Source organism: Lathamus discolor, chromosome 2 (genome assembly GCF_037157495.1).
Source record: "Lathamus discolor isolate bLatDis1 chromosome 2, bLatDis1.hap1, whole genome shotgun sequence".
In the NCBI taxonomy this organism is placed as follows: domain Eukaryota; kingdom Metazoa; phylum Chordata; class Aves; order Psittaciformes; family Psittacidae; genus Lathamus; species Lathamus discolor.
Window position 1 is genome coordinate 71,856,337 of NC_088885.1, and position 22,328 is coordinate 71,878,664.

Genomic DNA, 22,328 nt, shown 5'->3' on the forward strand with positions numbered 1-22,328 from the left:
TATTCAAGGAGAGAAGAAAAACAGGATGTGTATCTTTTATGAAGGCCACAACGCGAGGATACACTGATGTCTTAAAATGCAGAGACTAAAGCTAACATTGCCATTAAAAGAGGGGGGGTGAAGGTTAGCTAGAAAATCTATATTCCCTCTGTCTTATTTGACATTATTGATGTCCTCTGCTTTAGATCATGGTACTTAGAAGTTACTTTGATTTCTTGCAGTGCTTACACATCCCTTTCAGCTAAAGCAGTTTGGAGTTAAGTAAGTCAGTTCTCTTACTAATCAGAAGTATTTATCATGCAATAAGAGGCAGTATTGGGCATTCTAACACCTCACAACTGCCGGGTGAGGGCAGCTGCCAAGAGCCAGCTCCCTCATCCTGACACGTGGCTGTGCAGCCACAGAGGATGTCAGGCATCGGAGGCCCCGTCTGCTGTGGGAGCTTATGCCTGCACAGCATCCGGAGTCCTCTCACCGCCATCCTTTTCCTGGTGTCCTCACTTGTGCCAAGAGGCAGAACTCAGCTGACATAAAAGGCAGGGAAAAGCCTGCTTGGAGGATCAGAGAACACAGCCTCAGGGCTTTGAAAAGTAAGTCTTTATAAAACCAAAGACCAAGAGAAATGCTCGAAGTTCCTTTACATTTCAACCAGGTACTTCTTTAAATGAACAAACATGCCACTGCCGCGTCTTCTCATGGGTTGGGGTTTTGTTTTGCTTTTGAGGGTTTTTTTTCCCTTCATCTGAGATACAAGTTTCTTGAATCAAAAACTCCTCAAGAACAAATGCAGAACTGACAAGGGTGACCACCATACAGGCAGGGTAATCATACAGAGTAAAAGGGAGGAGATTCAATTAAATATTTTTCCTAAAACAGGCTTGGAAAACTAAACTTGATGAATTTGTGCAGTGGAAAGCCACACAGAAAAGCACATCATGTAAGACCAAATGCAGACTCTCTCAGAGCGTTTGTCAGATGACACAGCATCATACAGTATTCCCGTTTTCTTCATGGGGGTGAATGTGATGCACACCGTGCTCAGGTGCCTCGGCCTCTGGAAATCAGGCAGCTGGGAAGCAAACTAGCACAGTGGTGGAACTTGCTCCTGCAGCAACCCCACCCATTATGTCCAAGGGCAGTGTTGGATGGTCAGAAAGTCAAGGCTGAAGCTTCAGTCCAAACTTACCTTAACAGCAGCTTTCAGTGAGTGAGAGAAAAGCTGAGGTAACACTGTGTTTAAGCAATTTCCCTCACATCGCAACAGGCTAGCAATGGCAAAGCTGGAAATAAAACCTGTTTTTCTCCCCGCATCCTGGTGTAGTTCTTCACGTACCAAGCCATCCACTCTGCTTTGTGACCTGTTCTAACCAGACAGTATTGTATTAATAACACACCGCAAAAAGAAAAGATCAGGTACTAAGTATTTGCTCCCTGTTTGCTCTGAGCAGTTTCAACAGTGCAAACCAGACCTTGAGCTGACCCACCTAGCCAGGTAAGACTACCTCTTGTCTAAGGACTTATCTGGCAATGTAAAGATAGTATTTTGGAAACCCACATCACTTTTCCCCCCCGTAGATCACAGCCGGTAGGGCATATTGCAGGACTACCTGAAGTCTCTACCTGCAGTAACTGCTGGCCCCATCTCCTTCTCTCTTTTCACTGTGGAAGTCTCCAGCAGAGAGATGCAATGCAGAGCAGCCCTGCTGCTGGGACTGGACCAGCTTGATGACCTAGTCACTTCCACAGCCTAATTTTTGGGGTGTAAAAAGTAGCATGAACTTTTCCCCTAAACTATTTTAGCAATGACCAAGGTTTCTAAATCCTTTCTGGGGAAGATCCGCAACTGAAACCTACTCTTTCAAGTTGCTGTATGATGGTAACTGTAGAGAACGGCTAAAGTGATATGTAAGCAGCTGACGTGTCTTTCAGCCTTCTAACAAAACAGAAAATGAGCACAAAAGAACATTATTACCAAAATTCCTAAAACAGGAAAATTTTTTAAAATAGTATGTTTTACACGCATAAAACTAAGATTGCCCTTGCATACTTAGCAAATTTTGGAACAGGTCAGCCTACTTATTCCTCAGCCTGTTTAAAAACATAACATGAAAAAATTTAGCAAGCAGATGTTTGACATTTACATTCTCAAACAGTTCTGTGATCACTACTGTACAGCCTCAAAAACAGGTTGTATAGCCCATGTGCAAGTGTGTCTGTGTGGAGACAAAGTGGGAAAAACAGCAACGGCAAGCAAAACCACCCACTGCAATACTTTCACTTCTTTTAAAACTCTACATCATCGCCCAGAAGCTTTTGTTGCCAGGTAATGCGAAAATCACAGGTGTGCAAAAAAGAAGTTAGTGTTTAATGTGATTTGGTACTGAACGTGACATGTTTCATTCTTACTGGCCACACAGCCTCTCACGCCTAGTTAGTTTAAATGTGATTATTTTCTCTCCTGAAGACAAGTAGTAAGCCAGCTGTGTGTGTCCCTGTGTCCTGTTTGCTAGGGAGACCTCCTTCTGAAACGTCTCACAGACAAAATAGATGCTCACACCAACAGTGACTTCTTCATGTTCAGTCATTGAAAGGACTGCTGCAGCATCAGCAGAGGCAGGCAGCAATATCCAGCTGAAGCATTACTTACTATCTTTTGATATTATAGGCTAAAGACAGAAAATAGCTGCTATTCATTCACAAGGTTGCCACTGTATTTCTCTATGCAATATACTTTTCAGTACTGCCTTGGTTTACTTTTAAATCTCCCCAGTCCTGGAGGATTCAACAGCTACTGTTGGGATACTTGCATATTTTGGTCTGTACACCTGCAGATTCTGCTGTTAGGATGTTTCTCTTGACTTTTCCAGCCTAAATTTCTATTTTCTTCATATCACAGCTAATTATAGCTCAAAAAGTGCAAGTTAGAAAAGGGGATGGGGAATAAGGAAACCCCAACCAGCCCAAGGAAAATGTGATAGACAATGCTTTGAGATGCACCCACACAGCAGCAGAAAATAGGCAGAGAGGGCCAGCAAGCAGCAGAGAGGTGAAGAAATAGGAAGCAAGGCAGAAGTCATGAAGAAAGTATGCAAGGGAACAGTTACCCTGCAGAGAAGAACAAAGCAGGACAACTTTCAAGGGCAGAGATTAATGTAACTTGGGGAGGCTGCAGTGACAGGATTTGGAGGAGAAATGGAAACAAGGTACCAGGGCAAAAATGGTCAGTGGATGTAGTAGGCAAAGAATTAAGGGAAAAGCAAAAGAAAATGGTAGGGCTTAGGTAAATAGGCATGAAAAGAGTCACCTGTGCTTTTACAGCTGCTTAAATTGTGCTGTATGCCCCCCTAAATCAAAGGCAAAATTGCCTTGGGACAGGAATATGATATAAAGTTGTGCAGGCCTACTTACACTAGTCAGATGTACAAAGGGACATGACTTGCAACTGGGGTTAAAGCTACCTCCCTATGAAAAAGCAGCAAATGTTCAAAGTTATGCAGTCAGAACTATACTTTCACCAGTGCACCTTGTGTCATTTAGACAATGATAAGTGACACTGGTGAGAGCACAGTTTTGCTGATGTAAATTGTGTCAGGAGTACACATAACCTCTGCTGCAGCATACAGGAGTGTAACTACACCAGCAGAGCTCTTTGATTGTCAAGTCAGCCTTACAATATCAGCAGATAATATATTACAGGGACATGATTTAAGCAGGTAGAAGGAATTCTTCCACTGACAAAGTGACTTCCGCAACAACAGCAAAAACTGCCATCAGAAGGTTTCTCCTGGCAGAAAAAGATAGCTCTGTGGACCAGAGGGGTGTAAGATAGGGACGTATTTTAGATCACTTCTGGGGCTTTCATGTAAGAAAATACTTGCTTCTCCAAAAAGAAAACTCAGTAGTTGTAAAGTGTCTGAATATTAGAAAAATGTGTATAAGAGCGCCTAATTCCTAATAGTGACACTTCTACCTTCATTTGTCTTTCACCATTCCCTTATTTTCATTTTTAAATAAAGGATTCTTGAGAATAAAATATTCTCAATACATTTTTCTGCATTCCTGTCTTCAACTTGCATAATAGATAACACATTCCATAATCTTGTTTCCCCTTGTGCTATACAAAGAAAGTGAAAACTCTCTTAATGAGCATTCAGAGAGGAAAGATTTGGTAAATGGGGTAGATGTGCTACTAAACTTTCTTGGTTTTTTTCCTTTCAATTACTTTGGTGGTCAGATGAGACTGTGCTCTATCTAAAATGAAACTTGAAAAGGAAAAAGACTCCAAACCACTATTATTAAAATGAGCATAAAAGAGCTGCTACCTGAAATGATTCACTGAATGGAAATCTCAACTCTTGAAACAAGTGTTTTCTAAGAACAGGGCACAGATCGCAGCATCTTCCTCAAAAGAACTCCAGGTAACTGGAGAGTGCAGAAAACACGTAAGCTCCAAATTTTCAGCTTGCAGTCAATGGTCCATGTGTTTACAGCAACGTATTAAATCCTTTGGGATTAATGTCTATGAAAACATCCTGAAACCCTAACAGTCACGCAAAGTTTTCCCTGCAACCTCTTGGGAACTAATAATAGACTACTGCGGCTCCTTAAACTCAGTAGTGGAGTAATCTCAGCTAGGAATTTTGATGAAATGGCAACTGCAAATATGATTTTCTGTTATAATTTTCTGAACAATCTTACGTACTCACTTCACACAGACTTTCTGAGTTTGTTTCATTAAGATGTCTGGTTTACTCTATGTCCTTTTCCTCACAGAAGTGGCTAAAGGTAATTCCTAGTCTGCAGAAAAATTATTTACAAAATGGTCAAATGCAAAGAAATGAATAAACCCCCACCAAAACCAAAACCCAAGAAGAGGCCTGAGGGTAGAGCTCCAAACATCACTAGATTAAGAATTGTACAGAAGGCAATCCAAGAGAAGGGCTGAGGAGAACACTGCTAAAGGGCTTAGTAGCAGAGTGCATCCAGATCTCTAGAGGTAGAAAGCCACCCCAATCCAAAGCCTGATTTAAAAATACGTATAAAAATGAATGGGAAGAATTCACCTTCAAGGCTTCTGAGCAGTGGTCCACATGTAAAAATACTATCTGTGAAGAACACCCATGTCCTCTACAATTACTTATCTCCTACACACACATGCACACGCACTAAATAAGGCTAGAAAGTTGCATGAAAGGTCTCTCTGACTGACAAGTAAGCTTGCTTTTGTTTCCTGTTCATTTTTACCTGGTATTTATAGGAGCTGTGCTATGATTATAGTTATATGCAATAAAGAACTGAGTAGTGAACAGTCTCGTAAGTGACATGAAATTCGGAACTGTGGTTTCTGCTATAAGTGGGGATGATTCACCTCAGAAGATCTAGTCCTGGGCACAGACTTCCTCAGTAAAAATCTTCTCTGATGTTTCTGTCCTAGCTGTTAAAGCCCTGATCCACCAGCCAATGGACACATTTCACCACAGTCCACACACACTTTTCTTGGGATAATCGTAAAGACAGATCCGCAGATAATGTTTTTGGTCTAGACTCCAGGTTACTGACACTGCAAAAGGGAGGAAATATTCCCTGTGCTTACTTGCATGTGGTGATTCAGTAGAGCTGGTGTCATTAGTCCTGTCCTATGATGAACACCATATTACCCAACCATACTGGAAAAGAATGAATGGGCTCAGATTTCATATCTGGAAAACAACAGCTCTTGTAGAACTTGGTAATGTTGCATGTAAATAGGAACTACAGCAAGATCTTGTGATCTTGTGGCAGCAAATTGGAGCTAACCATAAAAATGGAGAGTTTTTGAATGCTAGGACAACAGAGGGGTGAAGAGAAAGTAAGATGAGAATGGTGTGTAATAGTTCAGCATACAGAAGCCTGGTAACATGGAAACTAATAGAGACAGTTCCTGGCATGATTTGGAGGTAGTTATGACTGCAGAGAACTGCTGTACAGCTGGAGTACTCGTGTGAAAATGTTAGCAGCATATGTAACAAAAACCACTGAACTGGAATTATACAGAAATAAGTTATTATTGAAACACAGCTGTACTTTGAACAAAGTGTTGAGGAATTTAAAAGACAATGATTTGCCAAAGGGAACATTATAAACTTATCTCAGCCAGAGAGCCACAACCAGTTCCTGTGGCTGCTCCCCACCACTGTGTGCAAGCCCCGTTTGGCTGCAGTAATAAAATGGGGACCAAAAGCTTTAATTACATGGAATGCTCCACATCAATTTCTATAAATTGATGTCCTTTCTTCATACAAACTAAAACCACATGTCAACTGCCTTGCAACTGTTTTCATTCTCTATCATTGCTATCACTCTTATAATATGAAAGTTGATCACAAGGGAACTGTAATTATTCAGCTAGCAGCTAGTGGTGATAACATCAAAGCAAAAGTATGTTTATAGGGTTAATGTATGATTATTTTAGCATCCCAAAGGCTTTGGGCTGCCATACCATCCAATTATCCCAGGGCTGTGTGAGAAGAGGGAATTTCATGTAATTAGGAAGGCCTAAACTAAGCTTTCATGATCAGGAAAATACGTCATGTCACAATTCACACGGCCAGCTGTTTTCTCCCCAAATTTTGCAGAACATAACACTACCTTTTTTTTTAATTTAGAAAATGGAACAAATATGTTGGAAATCAGGCTACATTTTAATAACTTCATTTTAATTTTTAAATAGAAAAATCATTACATCTGCCAAACATCATGAATGTATGTATCAGATTTGCCACATTTGAATGAGCAAAAGATCTATTAATCCATATGCTCTGCTTCTGCTAGGAACCCATACTTCATCCATGTTCAACAAATTAAAAATCCCAGTTAGGATGCCTGCAGTTGGGTATTTGATTTTGTATTTTCTAAGCACCTACATAGCCTGATTTTCAGAGATGCTGAGTGTGTTCATTACTTCTATGGCTGTTGAGCAACCCTGAAACTTAAGCAGTTGAGTATGAGTTAGATGCTGAATTGTAGTCATTCCATTTTAAAAATTAATAGCATAATGTATATAACTAGTTGTGTGGTCTCCGATGGAAATGAATGGAAATACTTTTCTGCATTTCAGGTAATTGCCTGAGTTACTGGGGTGTTGAATGGTCACCTTTGACTCAATAAACTCTTGAAGAAAGGCTTAATCAACACTCAAATATTTAAGTGAAAAAAAAAAATTGGGATGTAAAAATAAAATCACATCTCAGAAATTTGTGGAAAAATTCCAGAGCAAATCTTCTTACCAATAGTTTGTTCTCTGTATAATACCAGGAAGTTAGTTTAAAAGTGAAACTCAGTCAGAAATATTCATTTGGAAACCTCTGCCGTTTGTCAAATATGCTGCAGCATGTTGAAACACTTGAAAAACTGTTACTAAGAAAACAGGTTAAATTCTTCCCAACGAATTCTAAACGGCTGGGAAAAGTGGTGGAGGCCACTGTGATTAAAGGGAGATAGGAAGGTTGCTATGAACACAAAAGAAAAGGCTTTCAGGAATACTAATGAAGAAATATATTGAACTTTAAAGAAGGGTAACATAAGAGCTGTTTATATAGATAATTTGAAAGTCTATATGATTAACAAGGTTTTCTTTGATTATCAGCCACCCCTAATAGGGATTTGCAAAACGGATAACAAAATGATCTCCTGAAGAGATACTCTGCTATAGCCTTTTATGCATTAAAAATGGGAGGATGGAGTCAGCTATCTAGGAATGAAAGACAGTCTCCTGGTACAGTGCAAAGTTAGTGCGCAGATAATAGCATAAAGAGCTGTTAAAAATACTGCATATAAAAATGCCACATAACAGACACCCACCTGTAAATGTGACCTGCAAACATCTTTAAGCAATCCGGTAATATTACACAAGGTTCTATGAGTTATTAATTTGAACATGAAATAGCTGTGTGCTTTGTGACTGCAGAATTCTGGTGATCTGCTCTTAGCAATGATCCTGCATGCTCTCTGCTGGTCATGTCTCATCCATAAACCCTTTCTGCAGACTTCAGAGGGCCCACAGTTAGAAAGATAAATGTTGTCTTACTACAATGCTTACCATTCTTCGGGGCCTATTTTTCATTTCAACATTTTATTTATCATTTGGCATTCACATTAACTCTCCAAAGCAAAATTCCTGATCCCATTACACAGACACACTGCTCCATTGTAGGAATACACAGAATTAGAATATCACCCACACAGCGCTTTCTGGGGCGTTCTTTGGAAAACGTGCGCCAGATCCCGTGCAAGACTGTTACAGGACTTGGAGACAAAATGCAGTAAAGATGAAAAGGCTCAGCTTCACGTTAATAAAATGTACAACATATACACCTTTGCACAGCTTATGTAGCCTGTCGCTTTGGTGGAGAACTTTTTATTTTAGGGGATGAGTCAGAGGAGGGTATAGATACAACGCAATTACTTTCTTCCTTGCTCAAGAATCAGCGTAACCCCAAATCTGCATGTGCATTTCAATTACTTTATAAACAAAATTAAAATCTATCCTTCAGTAAATTGAGATACCTGGTTAAGGAACAGTGGCTCTGGTATCAAAGTTGTGTACGGCATTCAGTGCAATGAAATTATAATAATAATAATAATAATAATAATAATAATAATAACAATTCCAAGTAATAATTATTTAATCATTCCAAGTTACTTTGAGTTTCTCATAAAACAAACTCACTGTCATTCTGGGCATATTCATCAGCAAGAAAATAAGGCAGTGTAACTGGCAGGTCTAAATGCTTACAGAACTCTTCTGGTGTTTCCTACATATCCTAAGACTAGTTTTTGAGGCCTGCTCCAAGAAAAGATGAAGCTACAGAAATGCTGATATACCCAACTGTAAGGAATAGCAGAACTGTGTGATTCACCTACTGTCAGTTTTCTGTAAGAGATGATACACAGTAGCACTTAGTAATAAAATAACAATACTTAAATTATTAGAAACCATCCTGATTTCAGAGAACAAGGGAATAAATACAATAAATACTGTGTGTATGACATTTACTACCTCCTTGTAAATACAGACTGTCTCAAGGTTAATAACTGGTTAAAAGAGAAACTGCCTTTTTTTTTCCTTTTCCTTATTGCAAATAACTTCTGCCAGGATCCTGCCAGGATCTTAAGAAGACCACAGTAATGACATTGCACTTGGCAAACATTTTCTTATCTACAATGCTATTGTACCATAGCCAGGCCAAAGAACAGAAGATGCTAACCATGAAAAAGGTTTTGCTGCTTTGTATATAGCAATACGGTGTTGGAGAACTCCCTGCACAGTGGTGGTGATATATAATACTTCTGCAACAGCTATTGCTGTCTAATTTCATGTCATGTTCTTCACCAGTTAAATCACTTTGTAATAAAAAGGGCAGTTTTGTGAGCCCCATTGCACAGCTGAAGGAACAGGCAGTAAGAGGAGAACTAATCAGCAAGATGTAGAAAGGCCAGGAACAGAAGCCCCCTCTCCTAGTTCTAGGCCTGCTTATATCAACCATGTGCACTCCAGTGCATGAAATAGAATAGGCTCACATTACACATTAAAAGAGGGAGAGATGTGTCAGCTGTATAGCCTTGTTTAAAGAAAAAGTTTTAGAAATTGAAGAAATCTCATCACTGACTAATGGAGTCCTACCTTTACAGCTTTTGAATGCAAACCAGCCTGTAGCTGGACCTCTGTTCTACACACGCTGGTAATAAAAAGGAAAGAGTCTGCTAGTCCTTGACAGCTCAGGAACAGACACAGAAATAAATATAGGGAATGATGGATTGATGCTTTTAGGAAGGCAATCTGTGGGTTGAGGAATAGTGAGGAAAAGAGCAGAGTCAAAACATAGATTAGGAGGTGAGAGGATGGAAGGTTTAGGGGAAGGATTTTGCTTTTCCAGTACTTTTCTGTGAGGTCGCTCCTGACCCTAACGTTTAGGGTAAAAAGGCCTTGTGACACAGCAGAGCTGGAGTGCATTTGTCACGCAGAGAAATAATTTGAGGAGGGTGTACAGGTGTTTCCTGTGTTGCAAAAATCATCTCTACAGAGACTCTTGTTTGCTATTACCCAAGACTTCAAAGAAAATACCAAGACGGATGTGTGAATGGTCCTGCCAATACCAGGATCCTCTATCTATTCTCTACTTGCCAAAGCAGACACAGCTCCTGGGAATGCCTAGGAGGAAGTACCATCAACAGCTCTTCAAAACATCCCTAGATGTAAATACAATTCTTCCTTTACCATTCCCTGCTGGGTAGCATCCCCAGTGACTCATGTACATTTCTAGAGTCAGGGCCTACATTTTGTATTACAACATGTACGTTTCTCTCACTACTGTGATTTTTCTTACATTCTTATGCTGCTGACCAGCTGTACTGGAAGGTCCTTCTGCTTTAGCAGAATTTATTTTTTAGTCTGAGCTGGTATATTTCAAACCCAGTTCCATTTGCTCTAACGTGATGCCACTCTTTGCATCATCTTTTGTGTTAGGAAGCATACCCTGAAAAATTACATCTACAATTTCTTCTCAATCTTATTTTGCATTTTGGTGCCACTCACTTCTGATTCTTCAGAGCGAGTTCTATACAATGAGATTGTGTTTTTCAGAGATGCTGAATAACCCTTTCTGACCTGAAACACTTTGCTACATACACATCAAAGAAAGGGATGCTGAGAAGTACTAAGAAATCTGCAGATGGAAAGGGAGAACCAAACAGGAAGCTAGTGTGTTTTGCAAAGTCCTCATGCACATCTTTTCTCCTCAGACCTCCAGCGCAAGCACTGCCAGGTGCCTGCAGAGGATCTGATATGTCAGGCACTCTGACTATGCCCTGGGGTTGGGTGGGAGACCCACACAGAGTCCTATGACCTGAAGCACAGCCCTTCTGCAGAAGAGAAAAGAGTACAGCCTTGGGCAATGAAACCTAATTTCCCTCCAAGGAGTTGTAGTTAGTGTGAACTCAGAAGAAGCAGGATTATACTCCAGTGACTGCTTCCAATGAAGTACAAGATGCCTGCATCTCCCATGGTCCAGTCACTGCATAGCCTCTCCCGTGGGTGTTGGCTGAATTACAGTGAATTAAGATAAGGGGAACTGGGTGGGTAATTAAGACTTTCATATGCATGTTTTGAAACAGGATCCAGTAAATACACAGCTAAAATTCTGAAAAAATAGTGTAGGCTAAGCATTTTTAATCCACCGTGTTCTTACTTGCAAGATGCAAATCTTTCAAGCTCCTTCTGAAGCATCCCACTGGAGAGGGACTATAAATCATGAAATACCTGACTTTTGTTGTTTGGGACACTACAAAAACCAGGGAAATCTGTTTAATGAACATTCTTCTTGTTCAAAGCGTCTCTGGAGTTCTACTCTGATATTGTTTCAAAACTGTTTTCTCAAGGCCCTCCAGCACATGGCGTTACGAGAAAAAAAAAGTTGTCAGACTGGTTTTAACACATCTTTTCAGTACTGATAAGCAAAAGTTCATTGTTGTAATTCTCAATAAGATACATGTGGAATATACCTTTTGTGTTGAATTCAATCTAAGGAGACCTGTTGCATTCTAAGCTTAAGCAGCCTCTTTCAAAGTTATTAGAAAAATACAGGGATGCATCACATCATACTGTGCTGAAGAGAATCTATGTCACATCCTGTTAACCGTGTCTGCTTTTAAAACTGTTTTGTAAGTAGTGAGTAGCAGACAGTCTCCAGCTGCAAACAGCTTTGAAACTACATGAGCATGTTTCAGACACAAGACAGACACTGCTGTATTCTGGTTGCTAAAAGTGAAACACTCAATGGATAGCATGTTTTTTCTTAATGAGGTAAAAGATTTCATCTGAGACTACTTTGCTTAACAATGCCATCATTAAAATGGTAATTAGCTTTGAGGTCCCTATTCAGCATGGCATGGCATCACACCTTTGCTGCTGTTATTTCATCCTGCTTACACAGAAGTTTCTGCAATTCAGTCTGATAAGAGCAAGATATTAACCAAGGAAATAAAATGTGGCTAAATCTTTACATCTATCCTAATAGGATCCAACCTATCCTCTCCCTGAAGCCAGCCAGCCACTTTAGTAGGATGCAAAATAGTTCCTCTGCAAGGTAGAAACAAGATAAACTAGTAACTTTTAAAAAAAAAAATTATTATTATCTAGGTTGAAATGATGATTTTAAAAGCCAAAACATGCTAAAATTACTCAGGAAACAAGTATTTCACTGAAGTAATTTTACTAGCCTGCTAACATGATTTGTTAAATGTTTATACATCTCTTTTCTAATAACCAGGGGATGCTACTGGACACAGCTAGGAAAAGCCTTATTTAAATAGTTGGTGTATTTTATCTCTTAACTTTCCAGTGTACAAGTTAAAGTGAAAACAAAACAAAAACACTTTTGCAGATGGGCTTGGGTATCAGACCTGGAACTTTCCCATGTTTCCTTTTCCATACTTGTGCATTAACTAGCCTCTCACTGCAGACTAGGTCCATGGCCAAAGCTTGGCAGTAAAGGACTAGTCTGAGATGCTATAATCAACTCCTGTAGAAAGCAGCCACAGGTTTTAGGTCTAATTCTCCATTATACGTAAGCTGTGCTTTGTGCCTAGTCATATTATCTGATCCTTCTGGGGACCTCTAAGATATCGATACAGATTTAGAGCAGTGTCAAGGTCCTTGCCATTTACCCTTGAATAGAAAGGCCTTTGCCAGAGCCAAGAATAACTAGAAAGCAGCAACTTTCTGGCCACGCCTCCTTCCTCACATCTTCCCTGCAGAAGAGGGCGGGGGGAATAGATAGGAAACACCATGCTTCTACAGAGCACAGGAGGGTTTTCTCGTGAGGCTTAAGGCTTAACATGCCCTTTGCTTGTCCAGAGCGGCATAAAACTGGCCCAGCCTAACAATGAAATCAGACCCTCCCTGCCAGCAAGTGAAGGAATGGTTGCTAACACAAGTGCTTCTTCTCCGTAGTGTTTAGTTTTCCCAGCTCAATGGACTGCCTTAACACACATGGAAGTATGCTGATAATAGGTGGGACTATCAAGACTTTCTGTGGCAGTCCCAGAAGAGGAAGCTTTCTAACCTGACATTTTCACCCAATAACGAGAGAGACTTGTGGGGTCCCTGTCCTGATCTGCAAGACTGCACAGCAACAGAGGCCCATGCAAGCAGATGGCATGACAGACTGTGTCCACTGATTGGTCTGTACTGCCAGGAGAGTTCACAAACCCAAGTAATGTTGATCCACAGGACGTGCCCAAACCATTATTGATCTTAGAACTGCGGATAAAGACTGTCTGAATATTTTTCTATTTTTTTCTAAATATTTTCTAAATAATTTCTAAATAACTAGAGGCCATGGGCTACATTCATCTATGAGGTGTCACCACGGCCCTCTGTTGAGTTCGTTTTAAGAAAAGCCTTGTGGCCTACAGCACTTAAACCATTATTGCTTTCTAATTTTTTCTTCAAATAGGAGTAGTGGTACAATAAATTAGTTATATTTCAACACAATTTGCTCATGTCCACATAACTTTTATTATTAAATTTAGCTTTTAGTAGAAAATTCTTTAGGAAATTGACAATTCATCTCACATAAAAAGTTGAAATAGTGACATTCATTTTGCATCCTTGAATGTCCTTGAATTAAAGGGCATGGTTACTTTTAAACACAGAGTAGCTTTCAGAGATGAAAGAAGCTAAAGGGATGTTTATTTATAGCAATACCTCCTTGACAAATAATTCAAAGCAGTAAAAGGAATAGCTGCACAGTTTACTCTAGTGACTTTTGTTCCCTTAATGAAATGCACACGCATAACCACATCCATCGACTGGATGCATACCTATCTGCTGCATGGCCTGCACTGACACTCTTGGTGTGTCCCCTCACTCTTACTGCATCTGTCAGCCTGACAGCTCAGTGGCAATCCTCAGGCTGGGAGCAGAATCAGTCCCATGTACAGCAACCCATTTTTTCTTCAGAATACTAGGGCTTTATTAAAAACATGACTCTGGCAGAAAGCTAAAGAAGAAACAGATATATCATGGTATCTATCCTCTGTGTTTTTTCTGCAATTTTTCATTCTAACTCTGAAAAGTGATGCCCCACCCCTGTGAATAAAGGTCTATTTTGCTGTAAGAGCAAGATGGAAATCAGATGATAAGAACCGGAGGGAGCAAGGAGAAATGATGCATGACTGGGCTTCAAGTTGAATATTTTTTAACTTGTTCTTTTAGTTTGTTTTCCACTTTGAAAGTGTTTAGTTTGGGGATTTCTTGTAGGAGCAGAGTTCATGAGGCCTCCCTTTTAATCTAACTAACAATATTGAAAATTAAGATGGATGCAAACTTTAGGTTTAGAGTCAGTGTTCAACTTCTTTCACACCCCTTCACTTTCAAAAACTCAGGCCATCAAACAAAAATTACTTTCATGCAAAAGAGCTGCACAGGGCTACTACAGAGTTGTGGGTGAGCTCTGCACCTCATGCTGTAGCTGTAAGGCAGTTTATTTCTATCTCTGTTTTCTTATTAGTTCTCAATACATAGGGGATGGATCCTGAGAGTTTTATTGTATCAGAAAACATAAACGTTGAGTACTTAACTAATGCAGTTTGCTGGGACATTTTTAACATGTTTCCTGACCTGACTGCAAGAGTTACCCAGCCTATACAGTTTCAGCTTCCTCCTCCTCCATTAGCAATGCTCACCTATGATATTTACTGCATCATTGCATCCAAGCCAAACTCGGTTACTCCGGCAACTAAGTTTTTCTTCTCGAAGGGTCACAGGGAAACACATCCTTCAGGATCCCCTAGTAACCGTCAGCCGGTAGGACTGGGGAACATCAACAGTGAAATGCCTGCTTTCCATCGCTAAGGCAGCGCCGCCTGCGCCTGCAACAAGGGGGGCAGAGTCTAGTTACATTCCTGACCCACTTTCACATCCCTCCCTCCTCCTCCTCCATCTTCTCCTCCCTCCCTGAGCACAGCAGCAACCAGCAGGGCAGCAGGAGCCTCCATTTAGCAAGCCTCACACACCCGCAGCCACCAAGCTGTGTGCTGTCTCCTAGCAAGCAGCAGAAGCGCAGGTTTCCCCAGCAGCGCCTGGGGAACGGGAGGGGGAACCGCAAACCTCCCGGAAAGGAGGGCTTCCCTCTCGCCACCCTTTATGTGCAGTGATGGTGTTTCTGTCTTTTGTCTTTTGTCCAGCACTCCCTCCCAAGCACGCACCCACACCAAACGCAGTGTAAAGTTGTCTCCCTTCCCTCTGCTCCCCAGCTGGCCAGCCATGCTTGGACAAGCATTAGTTTCCCCTTCCAACACCCCCTCCGCCATCCCCTCTCCTCCGGATTAGCCTGGGTGCGTGCATCTGGCTGTCCTGTTCCCCTCCTCGCCCACCTCCTTTATGTAACCCTGCCATTCCTCTCCCACTCATGCTCCCGGGGCTCATCCCTTTGCCCAGATATTGCAAAACCTCCTCCCTGCTCCCAGCGTGGCAGGCAGCAGGTAGGTGAGTAAGAGCAGGGAGCTCCTGACTGGTTTTGCATCCTGGCGACTGCTCACAGCACCCGTCTGTCACCCTGTGAGGGACACTCCCTTCCCCGGCAGGCACCTGAGAGGGATTTCACCCCATGCTGGGGGCAGACATTAACCCCCCTGCCACACCTCAGCTCACCTCACCTCACCTTGCCTCACCTGTGGCAGCCAGCCTTGTGCCACAGGCATCCACAGGCCCAGCCAGGCCACAGGAGGCCATTGCTGCTTGGGAGGGGACATGCAGATAAGTCGGGGGGTGCCTTGCTGCCTGGAGGGGTGCAGGCATGGCGTGGGGGTCTGTGTGCCACCCTGGGGGGTACCAACGTTTGGACTGTGGCACCCGGTCCCTGCGCAGGTGGCAGGCTTCGGAGCTCCCTCCTCACCCGGACCTCCTGAGGAGGCAGGGGTGCCGGCAGCCAAGGGGAACACCTCCTGGGACTATGGGGAAAGCCCTGCTGCTGGGACGCCTGGCATCCTACTGCAGCAACCGTGTGAGAGGTGCCAACGGAACCGTCTGCGGTTGGGTTCTTCTTGTTCAGTTTTTGCAGAACATCGGTTATGACCGTGAACAGGTTGCTCTCCAGCTGTGACACTGGAGGGTGACCCTGGGAGCGTGCCCTGGTTCCAGCCAGGGGAGTACTCCCATCCCAGTCCCACATCCCACATCCCACAGTGCTGGATATCCTCTGCCCCAGACACAGGCTGGGAGGTCCCTGGGAAGATAAGAAGGCAGAAAAAATGATCGTGACCCCCTCCTCCATGGTGGGAAGGAGCCTGAGCCTCAACTAAAACTATGACTTGGATTTGATGTGTTGCTGTCTCAGCTGGGTGCTTTCTTTTGGGTGGTGGAAACAGGAATAAAGATTGCTCTTTAATTTCTGAAAGCGAAAAGCGGCTGCTTGAGAAACTGTTCACTGTTCTTTGTGCTTGTATAACTTAAAACCACCTGTTTTCAAGTTTGGGCTTGATACATATTTCTGCTCCGTTCTGTAAGCGCTTCAGCACATGTTACACACATGCTTATGTCTGCAGAGTAGGGGGCCTGAATCTTCAATGTCACCCTAAATCTTTAGCCCTGTACCACATTTACAGAACTAGTCGAGTTAATAATGACTCAAAATAACATGACACGCAAGCAGTACATTATTTCCATCATGACGGAAAAGGTGGTTTTCCAGACACTCTATACATGTGCATGTAGCAGAGTTCTAGGTGCTGTGTAGTACATTTGTATTTTTAGTTATTATAGTTGAGCTGAATGTTCATCTGTCTCATTTAACCTAACATAAAAGGACCCTAAACCATATTTATTGTTTACATAAGCTTTAAATTAGCATGCACTCTCCTGTGTGTTTCCAGTACTAAGCTGGTAGCTCAAGCATCTTTAAACCTTCCTCAGGTATTTCTGCACAACAGTGAGTTGACACCTGTAGCTAGCCATGCACTAGGGGAGACTTACACACCTGCAGGGGTGTATGTGAGGACACAGGATTGCACACAGGTTATTTCCCTCCCTGGTGATGTGTCTGTTGTGACTATGACAGCAACTGCACGCCGTGAAGTGCGTTTGTCAATGACAGGTGTTTAGGTGGCAACAAGCAAATGAAAATTAGAAAAAGCCAGGAGAAAGCACCAAGAAAATAATAAATGAAGAACAACAACAGTGACAGACCTAAAAGCTGCTAAACTAATTTTGAGTGCAGTATTTTTCACTGAGATAACCAAATCTTTTGGTTGAGATAATGGATAGACAGCAGTAGCTGCGCCGCAAGGGCATTTTTCAACTCTTCAGAGCTTTTCTACAAATTAAAGAACAGTGACTATTTGCAACACTTACTTACAGCTTATTATTAAAATAGTAGCATCCCCATTCCTAATGTCAGAAGACATGATTCAAACAAACTTCTAGGCTGTTTAAAGAATGATTGTCAATAAGCAGCATGTGCCTTTTTCTAGAAAGGATTTTTAGTTCTTACTAGGCTTCCAAAGATCCTCTGCAAGTCACAAACTGCAAGATATTTCCAAGAAGAACTGTACAGAAATATGGATTGTCTGGATTTATTGCATAACATATTGCTTTGCAGTACTTTGTAGTGAAGATTTATTAAATAAACAGCTTATTTGGGGAGCTTCTTGTGATAGTCCCTAGAGATGGAGGAGAAAGGGAAGTGAAATTGTATCATTCAAGTTGGTACAGACAGGGAGCCCAGTCCCAGCTGCTCAGATTTAAAGGTGCTTTGCAGGGGTATTTTCTGTATTGCAAGGTTAAATCTTTACCATATCTGCTGTAGTAAAGATGATAGCTGTAATACTCTGGACAAGTACTCTCCTTTGGTGAGTTCATGTTCTGGATAGAGTGGCTTGCTACAGAACAGATACTGAATATGTCATTAGCAAGGTGATAAAGAAGATGCGTATGTAGGAGGTTTTGAAAGGCTCAGAGGAGCGTGGCGGGGAGGCTGTTTAGGCTGTCCTGGGACTCTGAATGGTACAAGGGAGCACACCAAGGGCAGGAGGCCGAGCCAGTTACTGAAGATGGCCTTTATTCAAGCACCTACTGCAGCCATAAAAATAGGCGTGTGAGGGAATATCCTGGGAGGGCCTTTCCCAAACAGCAAGGTGTGCCTCGAGGCGCACCACCATGAAGGGTGAGGTGTGGAGGCCCTGCTCTAATGAGAGGTGCATGGAGGATCCCGAGAACAGTGTGGAGCAGAAGGATCCAAGCTTCAGCACTTCCCCATTGCCTCCAGCCATCTCTTCATTGTCTGTTCCCTGCTTCCCCATGACCTTCAGCCATGCTGCCAGCTGTGGGGTGAACGACTGAGGGCTGGGGAGAAGAGAGCCCATCAGACATGGCAGCGTGGCAGGGCATGGAAGGGAGAGGGAGAACAAGAGGCACATAACCCCAAACAAACCCCTTTTAATCCCCTTTATGTCAAAACAGACATTAAGGCCTGTCTTTCCTGCTCTCAACTATCTTTAAAAAAGCCCAAACAACTTGCTATAACTGCTACTAATATGGCAAAGTAGGTGAGACCAGCAGCACAACCCATTTGGGGTTAACCTTGCCTGGTTTGCCTTACAGTGAGGCTGAAGTTGCCTGGCTTCACTGCTTTTTTACCTTGGGACAGGTCAGAAACATTACCCTGAGGTAAAAAAGCTGCACCTCTTTGCACGGCGAAGGTAAAGCCTCGCTCTGCCTCAGCCTTCTCTCTCAGTAATTGGAATTTCAGCAAGTACCTGCCCCTAAGATGAATGTTGTGCAGCATTCCCAGGCACGCCCCACCATGAACACCAGCCTGATATTCCTCCAGGCCCTAACACAGCACCAACAGCCTTCTCTCGCCTGCAGCAATGCACACCAGCTTTGGAGCAAGGCTCTGCTGGAGTTACTGATTCATGCTGCTCTCCCATCAGCAAGCAGGGAGAGGTCTGCCCCATCTTGGGGACCTGGGTGGGGGTAGTTACCCAGGCAAAGTTCATGCTTGGAAAGAAAGTCTTTTTCTCTCTCTGCTGGCCCCTTTCTTGAAGATTTATATGTCCAATTTATAAACCCTTCTTAATTGTAGAGATAATGTATTTAAAACATATGTGCTTCCCATAGCGCTGTGTGCGCTTTGAATGCTGTCTGTTTCTTGCCCTGTCTACGTTCACAGAAGGTACTCGTGCATATGGAAACAATCAGGCTACCCAAAAGACAACACACTTGATACTGCTAATTACACGGAGTAAACGCTGCTGGGACTATAACTGGTCTCTAGATCTGAATCAGTGTATTGCTGCTGAGCTAAAGAAGAAGGTCCATAATGTGCACTCATATTATAGCCAGCTAAGTCCCTGCTGCACACATTGATGATTTCTGTACATGCTACATGGCAGAGAGCCAAGGAATTGTAGAACAAACAGGATTTTATAACCAGTGTTATTTAAGGATGGGCAAACTGTGAAGCTCCAAAAGTTAATGATTCTAGCGCACTTTCAATTAATTTTTATTGTCAAGCTATATTTCAGGGTACTAAAGACCTCTTGTGATGACAAGAAGGAGTGTGTGGGAACAGGCAGGAATACAGTGTACATTGTTATCCTCTCTGATTTGTAGATCAGTGAGTAACCTATCCGGCAGACAAGTTATTTCTTTCCTCCTATGTTAGATGGAGTTCATCTCCATGTTGAGCTACCTTCAGAAAATGCATTTTAGCAATATAAATACAGCATCAGGCGTCATATTGCACAAATGGTACATCTGAGCCCCTGCACAGAAGTAAATATCACCCTTTTCGCACTAAGGGTATCTGTAAGTACTTGTGTTGTTAATATAATTAAACTTACAATAGCTCGATACAGAAATCACTGAATAGAGTTAAAAGTGTTAGCTACATCTTAATGACTTACAGAAGGAACTTCTGACACAAGTACACACTGCAGCCTACACACCATGAATTCAAAAGTCTGGATTAAAGCAGGCTGTGCATAAGCCATCAAAGTGATAAAGCCTGGACTCATGTGAGCATCAGGTTCACCATCTCAACTCTCTCCCTGTCCCCCTGAAACTGTAGGCCAGAGTTGTGTGCTGGTTAACTGGTAGCAGTGGCTATCACCTAAGGAAAAAAGCCCCACAACAAAAAGCTCCAACAAAAATCCAAACTCAAACACACATTTCAAAGAGTATTGGTGGAGCTGGGCTGCAGTCAAGTGTCCCGCTCTAGCTTGCAGCTGAGTGAGGCGGCTGCTCTGCTCCGCTCCTTCTGCGCTGCTCTAGGTTACTGCTTCATCGGCTGTGCTGATTCAGCTGTTTGTCTAGCTGCCCTTTACACTGGTTCTGTGAAATGATCCACTTGTGCTTTTCAGGGAGCACCTATGGTCTTTTCTTATTTTTCTTTTAACCCCAAAGTCCTTAAAAAAATCTTTAGAGCTCAGCTACACAAACACTTGATTGGGTGTCATGGGCAGCAGGTGTGTCTCTGTGAGTGTGTGAGGGATGAGGGGAGCTACACCAAGGAGCTCTCTAGTCTGAACAGATGTATGTCTGTAACCCGAAGTGGCAAAAACAGTGTTACATCCATTCTGGTGTTCCTACTCTTCTCAAGTCTGCCAAGACCATAAAGCGCCCTGACGCCTGCCCCCACAGTGTATTCACCTACTAGGTGGTCATCCTACTGGCTGCCATATTCATTGCAGGTTACCCGATGCAGCACAGTGTCTTCCTTTGGACCCACTGGTTTTTGTAGGCCTAGCATACACTGATTTTTGACAGTTCAGCTGTTATCATACCAATCTGACAACGTAAACAATGTCGAAGCTATGCCTGCACTGTTTAAAATGCTAGCCATGTCTAACGCACTAGCACCAGGCTCAGATTAATGTGAAAGCTGGCATGGGACAAGCCCAAGTATGAACTTGTTGGACACTGTCACCCCACACTTAGGCCATAGATGTTCATGTAGGCTTGGCAGAAGTTACTGTCTCCAGCTCTTCCCCTGGCACTGGAGGTTCCTGCTGCTTCAGATGTAGGGAGGAGGCTGCGGGGTGACCTCTTCCCATCTTGGATTGGTGGTAGTTAATAACCTCTGCTAACCTACGTCATTCAGACTGAAAAAATGTGAGAAGCATTCAAGCGCATTTCAACAAAGCAGACCTGAAGGGCTGGTAACCTCAGACTGGGAGATAGCCTTTTCCACTGGCATCTTTGCTTGGGGGGGGTGTGCATCTGTAGGCCAGCCCCCTGTGTGAACACTGTTAGATTATCTCTGGAGAGTTTATTGCAGAGAGGCCTGCTGCTTATTTCTAGCATGAAACCACACATCTCCTCCTTTGGGCTGACATTGTGCTCCAGATAATTGGGTGCAGTTATTCAGATAGTCTGTGTCTGCTTAACATGGGTAGACATAATCTTTATGTATGCTAAGTAGGGGGTAGCTCACCCCTTTTTGAAATGCAGGTAAGCTATTTCATCACTAATTGCAAACCAAGAGCATCTTCATGAGGAAGCTTTCTGCTGAAATCAAAGTGAAACTTGGCTTTCTTATTGCTACCTCTTGAGTCACCACATCCTTCTCTTGTCACTATCACCTTTCAGTTTAGAAAGTGGCAACAAGATACGGTATTGAGCAGTAAATGAGATGTGGGTCTCTCTATGCTTGTGTAGAAGTGGTGTATTTATGGAGGGGTTGAAATTTGCTCTTTGAAAGTAGTGAACACCAAAAGGTCCACTTGGGGAACATATTTCTAGTGTGCTGCAATTTTACATTGCTTCCCTACGCTTCTTGTGGAGACAAGCCCCAAGGAATCTGAAGGCTTGGCTTATTTTCCTGATCATGCAACATATTTCCTGTCTTGCCCAGCCATGGGCAAATCCTTTAGGTTCACATTTTCAAGCATGGGTTTTAATTTTAGCCTTGTAGCCTGAGATACGCAGAATCTGTCTTGCACATGTATTAATCATTTACAGCTCTAGCCAAAATTAACAGAAGCTGCCTCAACACAGAAGAGCACTGAAAATTAGATGATACTTAGAAAGAACAGGGCCAGTTCTGTCTTACTCAGCTTGCTCATATGTTCAGTGGAGACGATAACACCTGTCCAGCTGGGGAGACATCAGGCTAAATTAATTAATGTTTGTAAAGCATGTGAAGCAATTTCTTTTTTTTTTTTTTTTTCTTGCATTATTTGCAAATGTAATGGAGAAGAGCTCTTGGAACATTGTTTCTCTTGTTTTGGTGTTTTTATTGGATTCAAATAAGGATAAACGTTGCCTCCTTCAACAGCAAGCTTGCTGC